This window comes from Phacochoerus africanus, chromosome 4 (assembly GCF_016906955.1).
Source record: "Phacochoerus africanus isolate WHEZ1 chromosome 4, ROS_Pafr_v1, whole genome shotgun sequence".
Classification (NCBI taxonomy): domain Eukaryota; kingdom Metazoa; phylum Chordata; class Mammalia; order Artiodactyla; family Suidae; genus Phacochoerus; species Phacochoerus africanus.
Genome location: NC_062547.1, coordinates 40656689 through 40675919, shown reverse-complemented (window position 1 = coordinate 40675919; position 19231 = coordinate 40656689). Strand labels below are relative to the sequence as shown.

Here is a 19231-nt window from a genome sequence, read left to right as displayed (position 1 = left end):
TCCTGTTATAAAAGTTTTCTTCACTTTACAAAATAATTTTCATTTGAGTTCCTTTAAATATTGCAATATTTGTACATTTGAAATGTGATTTTGTATAAAATGATCTTTTTCAGAGTGTATTTATTAGTGTTAAACTTAGTACATAAATTTTATTGCATTAGTTTAATCATCCAGATAAACATGGCTTTAAAAAATATATACTTTCACTTGAACTGCTTACAAACAGAAATAATTTTATAGAACATTAGAAATAGAAGGAAACTTGGAAACACTTGAAGAGAGTCTACATGCCCATATGGTTTTTCATTGTCGACCTCGCAGTTAGTAGTTAGATGCAGAAAGTGGATCAGCATTATTGGTTTATTCCCACTCTCATTTTGGAAGTGTGTATGCATGTGTGCTGGTGCTTGGTGTAAGAGGTTGGCCAAAATTTCACAGCTTAAAAATGATCAAAGGTGCATTTTCTACAGCCCTTTATTCAGCAAGTGGCAAATGAAAAGGAAGGGATTTTAAAGTCTATATCTGCTTCTTATTTTTAAAATACATGTCATTCAGCACAGACAAATGTAATAATTCCAAATGCTCTTTGGCTTTTGTGCACTTCCAAACCACCGCCTTCTCATCGCTGTTTCTCTAAACGTCTGAATTTGAGACATCTTTTGAAACTCTCCCCCCCTCACACGCTTCAAGTCACACACACCAAAAAGAACTGGCCAGAGAGGGAAAGGGGAGACATTTTACAAACAGATTTTGAAAAGCAAAAATATCAAATCAAGGACAATTTTGCCATGGGGAGTGGAGAGGTATCTACCTCACAGGCTACCTATGACCTTCCATAAAAATCATGTTCAGAAATGATGAAGAAGCTAGAGAGGCCAACAAACAAGAGGAGACAGAAACCTTGAGGAAAGGGGGGCGGGTTCCTCATTTTCTAGATTTAAGGAGGGACCCACAAGGGTTTGCTTTAGGATCGCTGCCGGCTGCCCCTGCACACAGTTTGCGCAGAAAGCTGGGCGCTGGACCTTTTGAACTCTGGCCGCTCGACAAAAACACCCGTTTGAAAGGTGGCATTCACTGGGCTGTCAGAATTAAGCAACACCAAATGAAGGCGCTCATAAAACTGCGTTGAGCTCAGTAGAGCCTCTGGCTTTAATCCCTACGTTGTGGATTAATATCAGGTGTTAATTTCAAACAGGGGAGCCCTTTGGAGGAAACAGAGAAGGAAAAGTCATACCTATTGAACTTTTTTTTTTTTTTTTTAAATGCTGGAAGAGCTGGGGGCGGGTGTGTGTGTGTGCTTTTCTTGTCAGACGCACCCCAGTTGCATTAGTTACGTGCGAAGGGGAATTGTGAAAGCAGGCAAAGATCGAAACACCTCTCTGCCTTTCTTCAGGTCCTCTTGGAAAGGGCGGGTCTGTGAGGGGGAAGCGCCCTGCACGCAAAGGCGTTTTGCAGGCGGCAGGAGCCTCCTCCCGATCCCGGAGGGGCCCGGGAGTCTGCGCCCAAAGGTAGGCACCTAGAGGCAGGCAGAATCTGCTTCCCCGCACCGCTCCCCAAATCAGCCAGGGTCTTGGGAACGCCGCCGTCCTAGATTTTCCCCAAAGGGCGGCTTGGAGAGGGTTGAACTTGGAGTGGAGCCGTTCTTCTTTTGAGTGCAGTGTGAAAACAAAGGGCCAAATTGGGCTTCCTGGTCTGCGGGCGCTGGTGCATTTCAGACCCTTGTCCCTCCGGGGAAATCAGCTGCCCTTGTCGCACTCCCACCTCGGACTCCGCACTGTTGAGAGCAGCAGGACCCACGGCGTCCTTCGCTCGTTCCTTGAGGCCAAAGCCCGGCGTTTGCAGAGACGCGGGCACCCTCTGGCCCCCGCCGCCCCGCCGTGGGTTGCTGCTTTTGCGCCGGTTGCTTTGGGCGGGCCAGCCCTTCTTTTTTCAGCACAAAGGGTTTGAGGTGCATTGCTTTCTTTGGCGTAAAGCCCTCGCCGGGTCAGAGTGAAATCTCCGCTTTTTTCAGGAGCATGGCAACACAAAAGGTTTAAGGGGGGAAATTGTTAAAAGGAAGCCCTTTTCTCTTTAGGCTGAATGCAGTGGGGAGATTAAAACTTTCATTTGAGATTTTGCAGTATTCATGGTGGTGGGGCCATGAATGGGACCGAGTCAAAGCCCCCAGCGCTGCTGTGTGTGCCCTTTTATCTCCCGCACATCTTCAGACACAGGTTGTTTTGCACTTGAAAGAGGGGAGAGAGGGGAATGTGGGATTTTGACAGCTGATATTGGCCTCTGAACTCTTGATGGGGATTTTCTAATTAACCCCAAGTACCCATCAGGTGGCCAACACGGAATGATTTCTGTCAGAGAGGGCCAAAAGTTTCCCATTTTGATCCGATGGACAGGAGAGCTTTTAACATTCAGAGTAAAGAAATTTAGGAAGCGCCTCTGAACACAGAATTTGAAAAGCCTGTTGGAGCAGGTTGGGTTGGAGGAGGCAGGCAGGCATGAGGATGCCAGTAAGCAGGGCTGTGTGAGGCCACCATCCCTACACTTGGGAAAAAGGGAATGAGGTTCCCTCAGACTGAGAGAACACCCCTCTGTGTGCTTTGGGAGCTAAGTCAGCTAAAGAATGTGGGTGGAGAGCTCTAACTTTTAGTTTTACTATTATATCTGGACTATGATATCTGAATTCCCCTTCGTTAGGTGGTTTTAATTCTAGGTCAAACCCAGGACTCTCTGCCAAGACCCTAGCACGTGCTAAAATAGTTCTATGTGATTTTAATAAATGTACCTGCAACTGAAGAGCCGATGGAAATGGTAGGTCAACCTTTATAACTAGAGAGAGAACTACTGATTCGTTGGTTCAAAAGCAAACCTGCTTGGAGAACAGACTTGTGGTTCCCAGTGGGAAGGGGGAGGGATGGGATGAACTGGGAATCTGGGCTTAATTGCAAACTCTTGCATTTGGAGTGGATAAGTAATGAGATCCTGCTGTGTAGCACAGGGAACTATATCTAGTCACTTATGATGGAACACGATGGAGAGTAATGTGAGAAAATGTATATATATATATGTGTGTGTGTGTGTGTGTGTGACTGGGTCAGTTGAAATTGACAGAACACTGTAAACCACCTGTAATGGAAAAAATAAAAATCATGAAAAACAAAAACAAAACATATATATATATATGTGTGTGTGTGTGTGTGTGTGTGACTGGGTCAGTTGAAATTGACAGAACACTGTAAACCACCTGTAATGGAAAAAATAAAAATCATGAAAAACAAACAAAAACAAAACTGCATGGGTGGTTTTGGAACAAGTCCCAAGACCAGATAATAAGTTTGGGTGATGACCCTCCAAATTCTAAGTCCTTGAGGGATTCAGTTTCAGTGTTGGGACTTGAAGTCCCTCCTACAGAGTGTATGTTTAAACAGGGCCCCGGGCAGGTGATCCTTCTGATTGGGCCAAGCTTCAGGGCAGGGTTTCCCAGGTTTCTCTGACAATAATTAGACTAGGAGGGCTTGTTTTAAAAATGCAAACAGACATGGTGTCTTTGTACTCAAAACTCCAGCAGATGGTTCTGAAAATGTTTATTTTTAACAGACTTCTCTGAGGGCTTCCAGGGCCCCCAAATCTCCTGTTTTTCTCCTATCCCAGTTTCCTTCACAGGTTCCTTTCCATTTCTCTGCCCTTCAAATGTTGAGAGAGCCCCATGGCCCAGTCTTTAGCTCTTTTTCTAATCCTCCTTCCTTGATGATCTCACCTAGTCTTGTGGCTTTCTACTAGATCCTCAAGTTATGGCTCCAGCCCAAATGTCCCCTAAACTCTAGACTCTCCATCTCTCTAATTGTTTGCCTGGTACCTCCACTTGGCCCTGATCTTTGTCCTAGAACATTCTCTCAGCTGTCGGAGAGAAGGCTGTTGTGGCTGGAGCGTGCAAGGGTGGGAGGACAGTAGAGATGGGGTTGGAGAGGAAGGCAAAGCCAGATCATTAGGGCCTTTTAGGCGGTAGGAAAGGGTCAGGTTTATTTCAAGGGCCATTGGAAGGCTTGAAGGGTGTAAGGAGTTGGGAAGACATAACATGATCGAATTAAGTTTTCAAAACTGGCTGCCATGTGGAAAAAGAATTGGAGCAGGCAAGGAACACCGGGAATGGAAGGCTAGATAGGAGTCTTTTGCAATAGTGCAGGCAAGAGATGATGGCGTAGTCCACCCTCTTAAATAGAGCTTCCTTAAAAAACTTAATGAAGGGAGTTCTCTTCGTGGCTCAGTGGTTGACGAACCTGACTTCAAAAGTTGAGAGAGCCCCATGGCCCAATCTTTAGATCTCGTCTTTTTCTATTCCCCACTCCTTGGCAGTCTCACTTAGTCCTGTGGCTTTCTACTAGATCCTCAAGTTATGGCTCCAGCCCAAATGTCCCCTGAGCTCTAGACTCTCCATCTCTTTAATTGTTTAGATGCGGGTTCAATCCATTAGGATGCGGGTTCGTTCCCTGGCCTCTCCGGTGGGTTAAGGCTTGCCGTGAGCTGTGGTATAGGTTGCAGACACAGCTCAGATCTGGCATTGCTGTGGCTATGGCACAGGCTGGCAGCTGTAGCTCTGATTTGATCCCTAGCCTGGGAACCTCCATATGCCATGGGTGTGGCCCTAAAAAGCAAAAAAAAAAAAAAAAAAATTAGGAACTTGCTTTGGAACATGGGAACAAAGAACAACAGTGCTTCAATGAACATGACTGATTTTAATGTCAGGTTTTAAACTTGAGGTAGCTATGCACAAATCTGATCAAGACTCTTTAATGCTAAGCTCAATTCTTAAAAATCACAACAATGAAAAATTTTTTCACACAAGAGACAAAATTAAAAATATTTTTCCAACCATTAAAAAATTTCAAGAGTTGTAAATTAAACATAAATGCTTTTAATGTTGAAATATCTTATAATATTTGTAGTGAATTTCACATCCAATCAGATATTTCTATTTATTTATTTGTTCATTCAACAAATATGTATTGAAGCTTACTAGGTGCCAGGTAATGGTCAAGGGACCTAAATACCAAGTATTTCAAAATAATGATTAAGTCCTCACTTGCAGAATCTGCTTGCCTGCCAGTAGTTCATCTGTCACAATATGTCATCTAATTTATGTTTTAAATTTTACATAAATTAGAGGGTAGAAGCCGCCACCTGGAGCCCATCTAGCCCCTGTCTCTTTATCCTGTGGTCTGTGCTCCTTGGGCACCCAGAACTCCTCCAGTAGCTTGGTGGGTGTTCTGCAGCTGTCTGCCAAAGGAGACAGATGTTCTTGCCCAGTTAAGAGAGGGCCAGACAAAGCTCACTTGGTTGGGCTGATTTGGGGGTTCATGACAACTGGCACTGCTCAGGGGTGCTACTTTCCAAGGATGCTCAGGTAGCTGCATAGGGCCAGAGGCAGCTCTTCCAGGGCCTCTGATGGCCCCAGAATCCAACTTGTGCCTCCCTCACAACCTCACACGTAGATGCCTTGGCACTTTAGGAAGGGGCTAGAAATCAACCAGTTCTAGTCAGTGAACAGAACTCTTATGGACAGAACTATGCCCCCTGCCCTGCCACCCTCTCCAGCCCCACCCTGTCCAATTCATATGTCTGTGTTTGGCCTTTAGGGAGGCAATTAAAGTTACATGAGATCGTAAGGGTGGGGCCTTAATCCATTATGACCGGCAAGAAGAGAGAGAAACAGATACCCTAGGATGCATGAGGCACAGAGGAAAGGCCATGTGAGAAGGCACCCATCTACAAGCCAAGGAAAGAGGCCTCAGAGAAATCAAAGCTGCTGTCTCGATCTTGGACCTCCAGTCTCCAGACTTGTGAGGAAATTAATTTCTGTTGTTGAAGCCACCTGGTCTGTGGTACTCTATCATAGCAGCCCTTGCAGACTAATGAAAGAACTGAACCAAATGCAGAAACTTTCAAACTTGGCTCCACATTGGGACCATCTGAGGAGCTTTTGACATACCAGTGCCTGGGATTTCCCCTCAGAAATTCTGATTTGATTGGCCTGGTGTGTAACCTGGGTATCAGGACTTTTTCGGAGCTCCGCAGGTAAACCTAAATAAATGTCTGGCCGTATACTGAGGTATATGGAATGATTGGCCAACGGGGACCTGCTGTGTAGCACAGAGAACTCTACCTGGTATCCTGTGATAATCTATGCAGGAAAAGATTCTGAGAGAGCATGGATATGTGTATATGTGCGACTGGGTCACAGCAGAAATGATCACAGCCTTGTAAATAACTATACTTCAATAAAACAAAAAAATAGATGTCAGGCAAGGTGAGAACCAGGGGTAATGAGTAAAAGTTTCAAGGAAGCAGATTTAATTTGATTGGAAAAGAACCAAAAACAACAATTTTTTGTGTTGGGTCAGCTTGATGAAATGGTGAGGTAATTGCCATCACATCATTGAAAATATTTTAGCAGGAATTTCCCTTCATGGCTCAGCGGTTAAGAACCCAACTAGGATCCATGAGGATGTGGGTTCAATCCCTGGCCTCGATCAGTGGGTTAAGGATCTGGCATTGCTGTGATCTGTGGTATAGGTCTCAGATGAGGCTTGGATCTGGCATTGCTGTGGCTGTAGCATAGGCTGGCAGCTGTAGCTCCAATACAGCTCCTAGCCTGGGAACCTCCATATGCCATGGGTGCAGTCCTAAAAGGCAAAAAAAAAAAAAAATTTAAGCAGAGGTAGGAAATGGTGCAGAGGTTTCCTGGAAGAGGTCACACTGGATGCCATTCTTCTGGGAAATGTGGCATCCACCCTGACACCTCCCTTCCCCTCACCTTCCCCTGACCCCACATGTGTATACAGGTCTACTCAAGCACCCTGGGTCCAGCTCATTGGGTAGTTTCTGACCCTCAGTGCTCCCTCCCTGATCTGTCTTACTGGAGTGTTTCTCTGTGCTTTTCTGGGTCCTCACCATCAAATGAAGAGACTAAACTTGCTGTATTCTAAGCTTCTTTCCAGATCTCAGATTTCTTCATTTTAATCAAGTAAAAATACAGCTTCCTGATTGTAACAGGGGATGGGAATTAAGTCAGCGACTTCAAACGGTATCAAGTTCCTCTCCAGGAGAAAGGCAGATTTAGTCAATGAGTTATGCTTATTTCTACACAAATTGAATTAGTGGAAAATGAAAGGGGTCACCTGCTGGAGATGTCCCTTTGCCCTCGGCAGATAAATGCTCGCCTAGAATGCCTGCCTGGGAAAGATGCATTCATGGTGGGCACACCTGTCAGCCTCGTTGGTGGGTTTTTTTTTTTTTTTTTTTTAATGATAGATGCTTATTATTGCGTAAGATGGCACAGTAAGTCAGCATAGAAGTGGGGGTGTGTCAGGCATTCAAGTGACCTCTGTACACCCTTCATTGCTGGAATCATGGCCTCCTTTGGAAGGGGAGACATCCGATGCCTTTCTGCTGTGAAACCTTAGAACTCTGAGTGGGATCTGCCTTCCTGTATGCTTTTTTCCACCTTGTTGTGGATTTGAGGATTCAGCCTGCTCTTGTGACTTTGGGTCCTGTCCCAAGTCTCCTCTCTGGGACTGTCCTCTTACTAAGTGCAGTTAGGAAGTAGAGTACTGCTCTGTAGCCCCTTTTATGCCATCTCTGAAACTGGCTGTGACACTTTGGCATCAAACCATTTGATGACTGACAATGCGGGAAGCAGACAGGAAGTAACAGAAGTGGACAACTTGAAGATGTCAATTGTTCAGCCCTGCAGGATTTTTTTTTTTTTCTTCAGGGCTGAGGTTTCAGCATATGAAAGTTCCCAGGCTAGGGGTTGAATTGGGGCTACAGCTGCCAGCCTATGCCACAGCCAGAGCAATGTAGGATCCAGGGCTCATCTGTGACCTTCACCACAGCTCACAGCAACGGCGGATCCTTTAACCCACTGAGTGATGCCAGGGGCCGAACCCGCGTCCTCATGAATGCTAGTCAGTTTCATTACCACTGAGCCACAGCTGGACCTCCCCCTGCAGAACTTTAGAGTCGAAGCTCCTGGCCTACTTTTCTTGCTTCTTTCTGGTGGAAACTAAAAGCCTGGCATTGTTACCTATCTATTTTACATATAGTAGTGTGTATATGTCAATTCCAACCCCCCTTATTTATCCCTCCTGTCCTGCATTTCCTCTAACCATGAATTTGGTTTAAAATCTCTGAGTCTACTTCTGTTTTGTAAGTTCTTCTGTATCCCACACCCCTCTCCCCCAAAAGGAGTTCCCATTGTGACTCAGCTGGTTAAGAACCCAACATAGTGTCCATGAGGATGCGGGATGGATCCCTGGCTTCACTCAGTGGGTTAAGGATCTGGCATTGCTGCAAGCTGCTGTGTAGGTTGCAGATGTAGCTCCGATTCTGAGTTGCTATGGCTGTGCTGTATACCTGTGGCTGCAGCCCAATTCGACCCAAAGCCTGGGAACTGCCGTATATCTCAGGTGTGCCCCCCCCCCCAAAAAAAGCCTATCATGAGATCATTCTCATGAACCTCTCCCTACTCCCTGCTAACCTTAGGCATGATCAGTCAGGGTTTCCAGGGAAACAGACCAATGCAATACACACATGTGTGTATGTGTACGTGTGTGTATATGTATGTATACATCCATATATATACACACACGTACACATAAACACAGAATGGCTTAAAGTCTTAAACCTAAGACAAGACGCCATCAGACTCCTAGAAGAGACCAGAGGCAAAACATTCTCTGACATCAACCATACAAATGTTTTCTTAGGTCAGTCTCCCAAGGCCACAGAAAACAGTAGCAAAAATAAACTAGTAGGACCTAATCAAACTGACAAGAAAAAAGACAACCTATGGAATGGGAGGAAATAGTTTCAAACAATGCAACTGACAAGGGCTTAATCTCTAAAATATACAAACAACTTATATAACTCAACCACAAAAAACCAACAACCAATTTGAAAAATGGGCAAAAGACCGGCATAGACATTTCTCCACAGAAGATATATAGATGGCCAACAGGCACATGAAAAAATGTTCAACATCACTAATTATTACAGAAGTGCAAATCAAAACTACTATGAGGTACCACCTTACACCAGTCAGAATGGAAATCATTAATAGGTCCACAAATAACAAATGCCAGAGAGGGTGTAGAAAAGGGTACTCTCCTACACTGTTGGTGGGAATGTAAATTGGTACAACCACTGTGGAAAACAGTATGGCGGTAACTCAGAAAACTAAATGTAGAACTACCATATGACCCAACAATCCCACTCTTGGGCATATATTTAGACAAAACTTTCATTAAAGAAGGTACATGCACCCCTATGTTCATTGCAGCACTATTCACAAGTGCCAAGATATGGAAACAACCTAAATGTCCATTAACAGATGAATGCATTAAGAAGATGTGGTACATATACACAATGGAGTACTGCCCAGCCATAAAAATATAAAATAATGGCATTTGCAGCAATATGGATGGAACTAGAGACTCTCATAGTAAGTGAAGTAGGTTAGAAAGAGACAAATACCATATGATATCACATATCTGGAATCTAATATACAGCACAAATGAACCTCTTCACAGAAAAGAAACTCATGGACTTGGAGAACAGACTTGTGGTTGTCAAGGGGAGGGAGTGTGATGGAATGGAAGTTTGGGGTAGAGAGAGAGGGATTTAAAGAGTTGGCTCACATGATTGTGAAGACTGACAGATCAGAAAAAGGAAGGATTGCGTGCAAACTTCTAGCTTGGAAACCAGGGACTTGCCTGTGGTCACACAGCTTGGTGGTTGCCGAGCAGCTGTACTGAGTGTTCCCAAGCTCCTGTGATTCCACTTGACTGTATAAAGACATTTTGCATCCTCCTCCCCTTCCTCTCTAAATTTCAACCAGTTAGAAGGAAGAGAGAAGTGGGCACACTTTCCAACTCTATGCCCTCCCCGTCCAAGGGTGCACCACTGGAATTAAAAAAACTTTCCTTTGAGCAAAGCTGCTCTTTGGTGGGTCTCCTTAATTAATTATGGTGGTGCTGCTGCATGATGTTTGGATTGTACAGGTGTAAATAGAGACTAATGAGGCTAGTAATAAGTCAGAAAGGGCAGGATGGACATGGCAGAGAGAGGTACTGTCCACTGGGCTGGGCTTTCTCCAGTGGTCCAGGCGGAAGTGAATGCCACAGGTTTGCAGGGCTGCCAGGTCCTGCCTGGTAATTGCTCCAGAGCCCAAGCTGTAAGAAGAAGGCATTATCATTGCAGTCCTGAAGGCTGCTAGCGACTGTAAGAATAAGTCTAATCTATCTTGCAGACATTTCAGTTTCAGCTGTTGCTGTGACAAATTGTTTCTTTGCTGAAGTCCAGCCCAAGAATCTGTGTGTGTGTGTGTGTGCACGCGTGCACGTGCACGCATGTGCATTTGGGCAGGGGTGGGGCTGGTTAAGGAAGCATGCTAAATTTTAGGAAGCCATAGAGTGCATGATGGAGGTCATGAGAGAAATGACTTCTTTTCATCTTAGGTCATGCTTCTCATTTAATTTTAAATCCAGAATGCAAGAAGTGGCTATTAATCACAGTCTGAACATTTCTACTTCATGTTTTGGAATGTTTTGGCTTCAAGTGACTGGATAAAAACATCAAAAGTTCCTCTATTGATTTATTATGTATAATTTAAATCCCTTCTCTGGGAACCTGAGAATGCTGACATTTCTGTAAAATATTCCTATCCACGGGAGGAAGGTTTCCACTGGGAAAGGATTTGGTAGCAGAAAACTGAATGCCTTTGTCAATGTCAGTTGGCCAAATCCATTGGTTTTGTGTTGTGGATGTACCCTCAACTTTATACTAGTGATTTTTATTTCTGACATTGAACTTCATACATGCGAGGACTGGAGGAAAATTTTAGGGAAGAATTCTATAACAATAACAGGATGGTCTCAAAGTCTCTTATGGTCTTTTAAGTTACAATATTCTATGTGCAGTATTTCGGTATATTTTAACTATGTACTTGGTAATTTCCTTCAAATGGCCCATGAGCACCTTAAAGCCAGCATGTGGTAATCTTAGTATTTTCTGGCCCAAACTTGCTCCTTTGGTGTTCTCTGCATTAGTAACAGGAACCATGTAGCTCAGAGTTGTCCAAGCCAGATCCCAAAGGGTCTGTGCTCTTCTCTTTCTTTTGTGCCCTACAAGTAGGGTAAACATATAATTAACCAAGTAATAATAAGTGCAAGGGGGCAACTGTTCATAATTAAGCCAAGACAATGGATATAAACTGCTTTTTTTTTTTTTTTTTTAGCTTTTTAGGGCCGAACTGATTCCCAGGCTAGGGTAGAATTGGAGGTCCAGCTGTCAGCCTACACCACAGCCACAGCATTTATGTGGGATCCAAGCATCATCTGGGACCTACACCAACGCTATGGCAGTATTGAATTCCCGGCCCACTGAGCAAGGCCAGGGATTGAACCCGTGTCTTCATGGATACTGTCGGATTCGTTTCTGCTGAGCCACAATAGGAACTCCATAAACTGAAATTGATTTGGGCAAACTGGAACGTACGGCCTCCAGATTATCTCCATTTTCCTCCTTAAATGTCACGCGCTCTGTTTCCCCTTTCACTTGCCCCTGGCCACTGCTTTAGTTTAGGCCCTTAACCAGCCCTCACCTGGACTAACTAACTGCCTCCTAACTGGTCTCCCCGCTTCCAGTGCTGGCCTCTGATCCACCCACCATCCCCGGCCAGGTCACCTTCTGACTTACAGCCCTTTGGTGGCTCTGTGGACTAGAAGATAAAGACCAAACCCCTTGGTGAAGAACACAATGCCCTTCCTGATGGCCTCTTCCCCTTCCAGCATCCTTCCCACTCCCTTCTCTGCACCCACTTCTCTAGTTTTTCTGACTTGCTTGCAGTGCCTGGCATGAGCCATGTGTCATGCTTTTGTGAATGCTGTTCCCCTGCTCAGAATGCTTAGCTCTCATGTCTGTTGGCCCCAACTTGTTCAAAATTTAGCTCAAATGTCCCCTACTGGGAAAGACTCTTGTGATAGTTATGGGTTTAGCCTAAGAGCACCCTGAGAATAAGAATTAGGCTTGATCTTCTCAAGAAGCTTTGGGCCTCAGGCAGGACAATTACTGGTGTTTGTGTGACTTTAAATAGGGACCCCCCCTCTGGGCGGTTACAGCTCCCACAGACCCCCAGTTGGCAAGCAGACCTCAGCCTGGGTTTAAGATCACCACTCCCATGCATCCTTCATTGTGTGCACAGATCAAATAACGACGCAAAGGCCCAGGCCTCCCCAGTACTTTGCATACGATGGACCCTGTGTGAATGGCTGCTGGATGAATGTCTCCTAGAAGTGAAATTGCTGGGTCTCATCATGGTTACACCAAGTCTACCAAAGTGCATGCGCTATAACCCTGCCCTTTCTGTTGGTTACGTCTTTTACTCCAGGGACACCTCTTTATTTTGCTGCTACCAGTCCTTCTACCCCATTACACTGGGCTCTTCCCAGTGAATTCTTTGGTCATTTATTTCATTTTCTTACTAACTTTTTTTGGCAGGTAAATGCCTGTTCACATTGTCAATGTCTTGTTTTCAGAGTGACATGGACTTATGTCCACTTACTTAAATCTTGCTCACTTGATGTGCACAGCAATTTATAGCCATCGTTTATCCAAGTGAATTTTTGATCCCCCCCAAATTGTGCTTTTAATTGTATTCTTCAAGTTGCAAGTGAGAGACTCAATCTGAACCCAACCTAAGTAAAAGGGGCCTTTAGTCCATGGATTTTTTTTTTTTCTTCTTTTTAGGGTTGTATCTGCAGCACATGGAAGTTCCCAGGCTAGGGGCTGAATCAGAGCTATAGCTGGCAGCTTATGCCACTGCCACAGCCACAGCAACGCCAGGTCCAAGCTGCATCTGCAGCCTACACTGCAGCTCACGGCAGGGCAGGGCTGGATCCTTTAACCCCTCCGTGAGGCCAAGGAATCGAACCTGCATCCTCATGAATACTAGTTCGGTTCTTAACCTTCTGAGCCACAATTGGAACTCCATAGTCTGTGGATTCTGCTGTGTCTAGTGGACACCAAGGACAGGCTGGCAGCATGACCTCAGAACATCCGGCCCAGGCACAGGGATGCCATCAGGACACATTCTGTCTCCTGCATTCTGCTATAGGTGTATCTGCTCTATTTATCTCTCAACTTGTTGCCTCTATTTTTCTGATTCATGTGGTAGAAAACAAAGTCATTGATAGCCCCTGAGGTTTTATGGTGACAGGGGTTGAAGGACTCTCAATCGCAGTTCCAAAATTCTGAGGCAGAAGCTCAGTGTTTTAATGTGAGCCAGAGGTACTGACCTGGGCTCATAAGGGTGTGTCACCTAAGAGCATGGCGGGTTCGGCAGCAGTCATATGGAGGCAGAGCAGGAGAGGAGAGTTCATGAATTTACTCTTAACAAGAACTTACCACTGTGTCCCCACTGTGCCAGAAATGAAGACCCAGTGGTGAGCAAGCTGACATGCTCTCCTGGGGCTTTCGTTATAATGAGGGAAAGAAGTCATTAACTTGGAGCCAAATGAACACTGTTATGAAGTTGATAATGGGTATGAATAGGGCTAAGGGATGCTGCTCTGAAGAAGGAACATTTAAACTATAAATCGAAGGGTGATAGTGAATGAGCTTTTGCAGGAGCTGCAGTAAAAGCCATCCAGGCTTCTTTGGAATGAGAAGGGCAAGTGCTAAGACTCTGAACTGGGGAAAGGATTGAGGTGTTTGAGCATCAGAACTAAGCCCTCTGTATGTAACAAAGAGTGAGTGAAGATGAATGTGTTCTGAGATGAAGTTGGACAAGAAATGCAGAGGGTTGTAGGAGGTAGTAATGCTACCCAGCACTGGGGAGTCACTGACAGATTTTTGAGAGGAGTCAACATTTCCTGGTCTGGGGGCTGTAACGGGAGGCGTGGCTTGTAGAGGGGGTGTGAATGCTGGGAGGCTGGGAGAGTTTGGCACTAGATGATTTGAACTGTGGTTATACTGGTGGAAGTCCCTGGGGGACCACTTGGATATGGATAGCCATGTCTACTGGGATTTGGCTTGAGTAACTGGATAGATAGTGGGGGTGTTGTTTACTGAAAAGCCTGGAAGGGGACACAGGCTGGCATGGGATGGGGAGAAATTAACAGGTCCGTTTGGTTACTAATTTTGAAATGTCTATGGGCTCTCCAGATAGAGTTGTCAAACATCCACTCTGATATATTAATTTGGAGCTGTTAAGAGAGAGAGCTAGGCTAGAGACAGACATTTGGAAGTTCGCGGATCAATATTTCAAGTGGTAGCACATGTAACATGCTTGACCCCCAAGTAGATCATTTTTAAATACCCTCTCCTTATTTTTATTTATTTTTGCTTTTTAGTGTCGCACCTTGGTGTATGGAAGTTCCCAGGCTAGGGGTCAAATAAGAGTTGCAGCTGCCAGCCTATACCACAGCCACTGCAGTGCCAGATAGGAGCCACAGGTGTGAGGTATACCACAGCTCATGACAACACTGAATCCTTCATCCACTGAGTGAGGCCAGGGATTGAACCTCTGTCCTCATGGATACTAGTCAGGTTTGTAACCTGCTGAGCCACAACGGGAACTCCACCCCCTCCTTTATGTGACAGATATAATCATGAAATAATATTGGTAATATTCAGATTTTCTTGATTAATTCTTTAGTTTAAAAATAAAACATTAACAATTAAAAAGACATTTTCATGTTAAAGATATTCAGATTTAGTAAAATATTTTAGTATGTGTTATATTTTACACTTACCAACAGAAATATTACACCTTGTAGTTTACACTCAGTTTTAAGCATTTACATTTTTAAAGCCATATAAAAACTCCAAGTGGAGTTCCTGCTATGGCACAGTGGGTTAGGAATCTGATTGCAGCAGCTCAGGTTGTTGCAGAGGTGGGGGTTCAGTCCCCAGCCTGCCGCAGTGGGTTAAATGATCTGGTGCTGCCACAGTTGTGGTGCATATCGCAGCTACCGCTCGGATTCAATCCCTGACCCGGGAACTTCCATGTGCCATGGGTGCAGCCATAAAAAAACAAAAACAGTAAAACCTCCAAATGGTCACGGAGGATGACAAGACTGAAAAAACATGTTCGATTTTGCCATTTTTACAGTCACTGTTTAAGTCTACTGGCCAACCACAGGAATTTGTAGTGCTACAGGGACAGAAGAGATGAACTGAACCTGACACAGGAATGAATAATTTCAAATGATTACTAACCTCTTTTGAAGTAAATGCATGTAGTGGGGTCTGCGTGTGTCCTGTGGAAGAGAGGGAGGGCTGGCTGCATAAGTGCACATTCTCCAGATTATCTTTCATGCTGAAGAAATGCTAAATAAAGAATAAGTAATACAAATGTGCTAATTTGAAACATATGCATTTTTTATTAAGATGCAACAGTAACTGCAATCGTTGCTTATGACTTAAGTCCCTAAAAGGTACCCCCCTTCTATCCTGGAAGGAGTATTTTATGATTGATACTGTTTAGACTTGGTGATAATGAAAATTAGACCCATGCCTCACTGGTCCTTTTGTTTTAGTAATCTCTACAGGCCATGCACCCCTTATTGCCTGTGCGAGGGATAAATAGCTCTCACTGCTCTGCCCTTAGTCCTCTGATTATGAGCCGGGGGAGTGGCTGAGAATACCTAGGAAGAAAGGACTAGGACCAACCTTTGAGACTTTCTTATATGTAGGGATTTAGAGGGAAAAAAGATGAGCCAGCCAAGAGACCTAGATGGACAAGCTGGTGAAGTAGGAGGAAAATCAGGAGTCTAATTTCACAAAAACAAAAGGATAAATATATTTCAGGGAGAGGGTCATTGGTGGGCCTAGTGCTGCTCAAATATTATGTGGGATGATGACTAAAAAAAGGTGAGGGGAGGGGTGGACTGGAAGTTTGGTATGAGCCGATGCAAACAATTATATATAGACTGGACAAATAGCAAGGTTCTTTACTGCGTAGCACAGGGAACTACGTTCAGTATTCCTGGGATAAACCACAATGAGAAAGACAGTGAAAAAGAATGTATACAGATATGTATAACGGAATCACTTTGCTGTACACTAGAAATTAACTCTATAAATCATCTATACTTCAGTAAAAATAATTTTTAAAAAAGATCTTTGAATTCTGCAACCCAGATCTGATTGATGACTTTAACAAGGTTTGTTTCGGTGGAATGGTGGAAACGGAAGACAGATGCAAGCGGGCTGTTGAGTGATTGGGGGGTGAATAGGAGTATATCTAGACAATTGGTTTGAAGTTTTACTCCGGTTTCCTGAATTTCCCAGTAGGAAGTATAAGAATGAGATTGAAGTAGGGAGGGGGTTTAGAGCCCAAAATATGTTTGTTTGGTGGATAGGGAATGATGGGGCACTGCTACTTTTCTCAGGGGTCTCTAATTATCTCATGATTCAAAATATCCATACAGCCATCATCTTCTAACAAAACTTGCTTTTCTAAGACACCTTTATCTAGGAAATAAGAAGTAATTTCTAATTTAATGCTGGTGATTTCCTCTTTGTTGTGATTTTCCTAGCAGCTACATAATTTTATATTACATTGCTAATGCATAGTTGTTTCTTCAGACTTGGGGGATAATCAGATATTTGATTAATTGAAGAACCTAACTTAACATTTGATGCTTTAGGAAAATGTGTCCCAAGAGCCAAACAATGGAGTACCAGTGTACTTTTGTGTTTCAATCTGTCAGTTGGAGGCAATCCGTTTCCAATTAGATGATTAGAGTGGCTTCCATTCTTTGCCCTTGGCAATGTAATTTTGCAGTTCCTCTCATCCAGAGACAGACTCTGTTTCCCTACCCTTTGAATCTGGACTCACCTTATGTCTTATTTTTGACCAGTAGAAAAGAATGTGGTAAATACCATGTGTTAGCTCTGAGTCTAGACCTCAGGAAGCCCTGATTGGTATATTCTTTCTCTCACAACTTTGCCAAAGCCATGAAAATAAACTTGGACTAGGGCCTGCTGGAGGATGAGCTGCTGTGAGAAAGCAGAGCTAAGTCCTGCCAGCTGAAGCCATCCTAGACCAAGCTGCCCACAGTCAACTCATCAGTTGACCACAAGAGTGGGCTCAGCCAGGGTCAACCAAATCTCATCCAGACTGGCAGAACCTAAGAGCATTAAGAAGTGGCTGTTAGGGTGTTCCAGTCATGGCACAGTGGAAACGAATCTGCCTGTTATCCATGAGGACACAGGTTTGATCCCCGGCCTCGCTCTGTGGTTTAAGGATCTGGTGTTGCCATGAGCTGTGGTGTGGGTTGCAGACATGGCTTGGAGCTGATGTTGCTGTGGCTGCGGTGTAGGCCAGCAGCTACAGCTCCGATTTGACCCCTAGCCTGGGAACCTTCATATGCCTCAGGTGCAGCCCTGAAAACATGGGGTAAAAAAAGTATCTGCTGTTTAAGCTACAAAGTTTTGAGGTGACTTGCTAAATGACAATAACCATCTGATACAGTCATACAGCCTTGACCCTTGGTACTTTCGATAGAACTTTGGATGGAAGCTGAGTGCTCTATGATTAGATGCAGAAGTACTTTTTTCATTTACTTGAACCATCAATATAGCATATGCTAGAAATGCATTACTCTGAACATTGAGTTGTGGCTGTTATTAGCTCATAAAGATGTGATTATTCTTTATGTATTCTGATGAAAAGCACTCATGGGAAAGAGCCAGGTTCATTTTACTTAGATTCTTTAACTCTGATTTTATTCACGCCTGTCACTTGACCGTCTCAAATCTTAATGTTACGGCAACATAATCACATTCTTTTGCTCATTAAGTAGAAGGATATGATTTCAATTTGGCTTCTTCTTTGAGAGCAGAAAATCGCTGAAATGGTACTAATGAAATGCTCACTGGCTTACATGCCCTCAAAAATATCTCAGTTATTTGTGTCCATTTCTTTTTTCCTTTGGCCTTTCTTCATAAGCATCCACTTGACATATCATACAAAAGGATGTCTTCCAGCAGAGGGGAAGGAGAATAGTCACCTGTTTTAAAAAAGGGCCACTGGGATCCTGACACAGGTGAAGATTTTTTTTTCCTCTCATCACTGCGTTACTTCTCTGAACAGACTGTAATGACATCAATTTTCCATGCTTATGGTCACGAATGCTTGGCATGACCACGTTTTAACATTAACAAAAAAGGAATTTCATGGCTCCAGTTTTCACTTGAAGATAGAGAAGGCCTGAAGACCTCGTTAGAAATAGGGTGTGTCTCCTGTTGGCTCCCACATGCTTTCCTTTGCATTCTCTTCCCTCGGTGTGGATGCCAGTGGCAGATATTACTCCCCACCGGCCTGTGCGCTCCCCATCCATCCCTGCTGGTAACAAGGAAACTGGTTTTCAGAAGCCAGTTCTTGTGATACCTCCACAGGTTGGCACTTAAAAAGTCTGGACTCTTCTTGCCTTCCAAAATCAAAGAAGTCGCCATTTATGGGGAAACCTAGGTAGCGTTTATAATAATAGATTTATTTCCCTTCATGCTTCCTAGACTACTCATGTAGCTTTGAAATGAGATAAAGGCATTTTTCCTTTCGGAATGCAAAACTGTGAATCAGGGTAAAACCTACCGAATGTTGAAAGAACTCTGTCATGTCGGGAAGTTTGTTGCTACTTGAAGTTATTTCTAACTCTCCTACTTACTAGCTTTGTGACTTTGGGCAGGTTGTGTAGCTTTTCAGTGCCTCAGTTTCCTCACTGTAAAATGGTAATACAGTCATTCCTTGGTATGGGGGGGGCGGGGATTGGTTACAGGACCTCCTCCCCAAGGATACCCAAATCCTCAGATGCTCAAATCCCTTCTATAAAATGGTGTAGTATTTGCACATAATCTATGCACATCCTCCTGTATGTGTGTTTGTGTGTGTGTGTGTGTGTATATATATATTTTGGTCTTTTTAGGGCCGCACCCACAGCATATGGAGATTCCCAGGCCAGGGGTCAAATAGGAGCTGTAGCTGCTGGCCTACACCACAGCCACAGCAACGCCAGGTCTGAACTGCATCTGGGACCTATACCACAGCTCATGGCAATGCCAGGTCCTTAATCCACTGAGTGAGGCCGGGGATCAAACCTGTGTCCTCATGGATGCTAGTCAGATTCATTTCCACTGAGCCACGACAGGAACTCCCTCCTGTTTACTTTGTCAT

General features: G+C 44.2%; 1 protein-coding gene across 1 annotated transcript in view; it reads left to right on the top strand.

The window, feature by feature from the left end:
* Positions 1-1454: 1454 nt before the first annotated feature.
* The window catches only part of HTATIP2 (HIV-1 Tat interactive protein 2), a 153688-nt gene continuing 135911 nt past the window's right edge, over positions 1455-19231 (top strand). The window contains exon 1 of the mRNA XM_047776138.1: positions 1455-1508. The gene's annotated coding sequence lies outside the window, so the exon portion shown is untranslated. The remainder of the gene's footprint in view (positions 1509-19231) is intronic.